This window comes from Lygodium microphyllum, chromosome 9 (genome assembly GCF_053477565.2).
Source record: "Lygodium microphyllum isolate KBCC chromosome 9, Lygodium_microphyllum_v1.1.10, whole genome shotgun sequence".
NCBI lineage: Eukaryota > Viridiplantae > Streptophyta > Polypodiopsida > Schizaeales > Lygodiaceae > Lygodium > Lygodium microphyllum.
In genome coordinates this window covers 95,622,435-95,627,988 of record NC_141143.1, presented here as the reverse complement: position 1 = coordinate 95,627,988, position 5,554 = coordinate 95,622,435, and positions in this window count along the sequence as shown.

The window sequence follows — 5,554 nt, the reverse complement described above, 5'->3', positions numbered from 1 at the left end:
GGTGATAAGTGTCCACTCGATGGTCAAGATTGGGACACTCATTAATGTCTCCACAACATCCACCTGATCCACCCTCCTTAGAACCAATACAAGAGCGAGGAGTAGTAATTGACCATGGGGTCACAATATCTATATCTCCATAGCACCCCTCTAACCACCCCTAGAATGATGAGGAGAGGAAATTTGTGGCTCTTCGAGGAATCCACCACAGCCACCCTCTTCATTGATCAAGCGAGACATCCCTGAGTCTCCCTCCATGACCAGTCTAAAGCATTGACTCCACCTACTAGAGATCAATGCATCAAAGCGTACTGAGGTAGAACACACATAACACCTAGATGGCAACTGGTACAACTCTTGGAAAATCATATCTTTGAAGCATGCCATTTGATCTCGAGACATACATGAGAAGATCTCTTGTAGATCCTCATATGTCATCCCTCAACTCATCCTGCTCTCTGGATTATCAATAGTAATGTGCATAGCCAAGAAACAATATTGGCATAATAATCAATATAAGGGTGAAGGTAAAGCATGATAACATAACTTTGCAAAAAATAATGTTAGTTAAAAAGCATGTACTAAAGTACCAATAAAAGCAAATTATCAACAAATTTAACAAGCAAATGCAAATACGACTAGTCTTGCAACTCCATGTCAAGCTCTTGGCATAGCTCAATATATAGTTGAAGGTCTATGTATAGGTCTCTATATAAAGAGGAGTCCACTTCATTCCCAAAAAAATATTGTTCTTTGTCTCTTCATCTACATTGCATGTGCGTGTCTCCTCTACACGCTCCAAGCCCATCTCATCCTCCACCCCCCACAACATCAACTCCTCTACCTGCACACTCTCCTTGTCCATGTTAGGGACATTGCTTTCATCATATACTCAAGCGATCCAAGGTGTTGATGGTATAACATACCACCAACAAGGTTGTCAGGGGTTTGGATAGAAGATTACATGTTCAATATTATATATAAGCGTGCTGCAAAGAATGAATCAACATTTGTGACTGTTTTGTGCTATGAAAAAATTCACAAAAAAATGGCATACACCTATTCACAATGTCCTAGCAAGACAAATGTGTTGTGCAAATCATTCCACCTTTTCTCAAAATCTACCTCTAGGAATCCAAATAGTCCTTGTCGATAGTTGTCCCTACTCCCTCCAATGCCACTTTAAACCACTATACATAGAATATGATCATGAAGAAGCTACATTAATCTACTGAAATAACACTTTGTAGGTTGCCAAAATACTCCATCTTATCTACTATATTATTTGGATCTATGGTCTACCATCGACTTTCTTGCTCAAACTTCACCATGATACCACAACCTATCATGGAGTGCATTATGTTGACATAGTCAACTTAAAAATATTACCCACGTAACCAGCTGCGCTATAGATTTTATACTATACATCGAAATAGCTAGGTTAGTTGTCACATACAAAATCTAGATACAACAACAAAGAAAGCATGTGATCACCTTCAAATTGCATCCCCTCGAGAATTCCCACTTCTTCTTAGAGGCTTCTACCCCTTCACATGAAGCTACAATCAAGGCATCATGCAACCACCTCATAGGCATGAACTGTGTCAACTCCTCCATGCTCTTGGGATATCAAACCAGTCAATGGCATATGCTACACTGAAACGTTGATCACGCTGCCTCTCGTTCCCTTTTGGCCTGCTCGTGCCTATCAAGCCGATTCTCCTTGGATGCATGGCATAACATACAAAAATAATTCACTTTCTCCTCCATGGCACCACCCATCCTCGTTTCTATTCCATCTTTGACCACCACATCTCTTGTTAGTCTATCATCATCCTTTAACATCCACAATATCCTATTATCTGAATCCACCATCAACAACCACTCCGAAATATGCACACATGCAGCCAAAATTCAACCATGTTTCCCTCTAGACAAGCTCATTGTCACAAAAAGCTCTTTAGGGTTTTCATGACGTGCTCCAAAAAGAACATCCATCGAGTATAGACAGGTCTTAGAATCTCTACTTTGCATCCACAAAATAACCTAGGAGGTGATTTTGTATCATGAGCATGCTCGTGGGTAGGTATTTCTCAAATAGATAGATTGTCTCCACTGCTCCTTGCCTTGTAGATTCAATGGAGGATGTCTTGATCTCCTAAATTCAACAACTTATAAATCACCAAACGTATCTTTGGAGTGAAACACCTTGCAATTGCAATCAATAGTATCAATTGCCAAAAGTTTAAAGCATTACAAACATTAGATCGACACAAATTAGTGAAATACTCATTACGCTTACTATTAAGGCTAGGACAAACCTAGCATATATTGTGCCAATCATGGGATTTTAATCTTGTTAGTTGGTCATCTTTAGAAAAAGCGGACCTAAGAGAATTTCCCTCTCTCCATCCCTGGTTAGTTACACCTAACTCATCTTAGGTTACACCTAACTGACCTTAGGTTACACCTAACTCACCTTAAGTTACACCTAACTAACCATAGTTTAAACTAACTAACCATAGTTTACACTGACTAACCATAGTTTCAACTGACTAACCTTAGCTTAACCTAACTAACATTACTTAAACAGATTAAACAGACTAACATTACTTACACAGACTAACCTAACTACATACCCATCGATGTGCAAAAAAACCTGATAATTTACTTCACCATGCACTCCTCTTTAGTGGATAGGACCCAAGGAGCACGAGGTAGTTGCATACAACCATTAGAGCTTGATTGTGGCTAAAGTGCCTCCATCTTGCCTACCTCCTTCAAATCCAACTGTGCCCCTACATGGTCTCTCTGTCCTATGGTATGATCCCACAATAAGCTACCAACAACCTTGAAAATATTCATGGGATCCATTGATTTGTAAATGGGTCCAATATGGCAACTCATTGAGAATTAAGAACCATTGTATTTCACTTGGAAGTGACTCGTCATGGACCATCTTCCACTTATACCAGCTTTGGGCATTCATACTAGAGATCATCCAAGAAAACCTACCCTCAAATCATGGCCCTCAAGTAAGAATGCAGTGTGCCCTTGATATACCATATTTTTCATGGTTTGTGACCTTTGATGAGTGTGGTTCACACAATGGACATACATGATAACCTGAGATAACCAGACTTGTCACAATATCCCTATCTAGTCAACACAAACATAAACAAGCCATGTTAGATATTAGCAATGAGAATGGAAGCTCATTTACATGAGCACTTCTTGAATCCCGCAAAGTCATACATGATCCACATAAGAATGGGTCATATATTGATGGACCACCTTCCAACATGCTTGCTTATGTCTTCCATAGCAATCCCCTCCTCTCACAAAATCTTGAGCTCATCAACTAATGGATGAAAATAGATGACCATATATTTGACTTTATAGTGCCCAAAAACAAGTAAGCTAAGGATTTTTCCCCTCTCTCTCTACTTTTCTCTCTCCCCCTCTATCATTCTCTCTTTATTTCTCTATTTCTCTTTTCCTCTCTCTCTCCCTCTCTCTATTTTTCTCTCTTCATCTCTCTATTTGTCTCTCCCTTCCTCTCTCTTCTTTTCACTCTCCTCTCTCTCCCTCTCTCTATTTTTATCTCTCCTCCCTCTCTATTTCTCTCTCATTTCCTCTCTTATTTTCTCTCTCCCACTATTATTTTCTCTCTTCTCCTTCTCTCTCCCTCTCTCTATTTTTATTTCTCCTCCCTCTCTATTTCTCTCCCCATCCCTCTCTCTTCTTTTCTTTCTCCTCCCTCTCTCTTTGTTTCCCTATCTTTGTTTATCTCCCTTCCTCTCTCTTTTTTTCTCTCTCCCCCTCTCTCTCCCTTCTTTCCTTCCTCCATCTCTCTTTGTTTCTCCCTCTCCCTCCTGCCCTCTCTCTTTCTCTCCCTACCTCCCTTCCTCCCTCTCTCTTTTTTCCTCTCTCCCTCTTTGCTCCCTCCTCTTTCTCTTTCTCTCCTTTCCTCTCTCTATTTTCATGAAGCCCCCTCTCTATCCCTTTTTATTTCCCTCCCTCCTCTCTTCCTTTCCCTCCCGTCTTCTCTCTATTTCTCATGAAACCTCCTCTCTTCCTCTCTCTCCCTTCTTCTCTCTATATCTCTCTCTCCCTCCCTCTCTTTCTCTCTCTCAATGCATCTCTCTACAAAGAAAAATAAAGAGAGAAAATAATAAAATAGAAAAATAAAGAAAGAAGAGTCAATATACTTACCTCAAAGGGTTGAAGATGACACCCTTCATGTCTCCCTCCTTCTTCACCTTCATGGCTTCCCTCCTTTTCCTCCTTTGCACCCCTCTCCTTCTTCTTTGTGAATGGCAAGCCGATAGTGGTGAACTCTCTCTCTCTCTCTCTCTCTCTCTCTCTCTCTCTCTCTCTCTCTCTCTCTCTCTCTCTCTCTCTCTCTCTCTCTCTCTCTCTCTCTCTCTCTCTGCTTTGAGCTCTCGCACTCTTTCGCAACTTGTCTGCAAAAATATCAAGCTTCTATTTTTGTGCCTTTTTTCTCAGTGCGATATCACTATCTACATCGCAATTTTATTGTAGTGATGCCACTAATTTACATAAAAAAGAAGCATCACTATTTGCCCATTCCCTTGTAGTGGTAAGTCAACTTAATTAACAACATCAGTGGTCCACATCATCTTGCTCTTCTCTTCTTTACCTCGACGATAAGCTAACCCTTGAAGAATCAACTAACAACTAATTCCGTCCACACCAACAATGCTATAAATTAATAGTGTTACTCATGGTTACCTTTCCATGACCAACCAACATCAAATACACATCAATTCTCATTGGACTATAGAGTGCCATGGGACTACTACAAGTTTAGGAGGGGGTAATGTTAGCCCCTTCTAGGAAGGTGCAACAAGGAAAGTAGGCAAAAGGATGATAGAAATTTTTTAAAAAATTAAAAACAAGGTAAACAAAATCCAAAGATATTATTCAATGCATGTGATTTTTAGATAAGATAATTATATTGAAATTATTTTGTAAAAGAGAGCCGAGCTCACTCCCCTGCAAATTGTGAAACCCAAGCTAGGCATGAGTACAAGAGAAGGCCAATCTTCTCAAGAATCATGTGGTGGGGAGACTTGCTTGAGCTGTTGCGCCAAACCCACACCATATACACAAGAAAAAGCTCACTTAAGAACACAAGAAGAGAGATGGAGGCCAAAAATGTTTTCTTGTTGGTTTCTTCTTCTTCTTCCACACACAATACAATGTACACAAAGTGTAGATAAGATACAACATACATGAAAATAGCCTAATAGGTCAAATAGTGCATAACTGACTATATTAATCAATTGGTGCTATAACTATGCCAATTTTATATAGGTGTAGCAAACAAAATATAATAAGTGATAAGTCAATGGCCATGTGAGGATCATGATGACCACCACCAATGTGCTAAGTGTTAATGTGTGGATCCATCTAGCCAAGTAGTCTATTATCAATGTTTGCATATGTTGAGCTTGTCATCTCAACACTTCCCCTCAAGCTCAACTCTATCTCTGCAACTCTAAGCTTCGAAACCTTCGAAGCTTCTCTA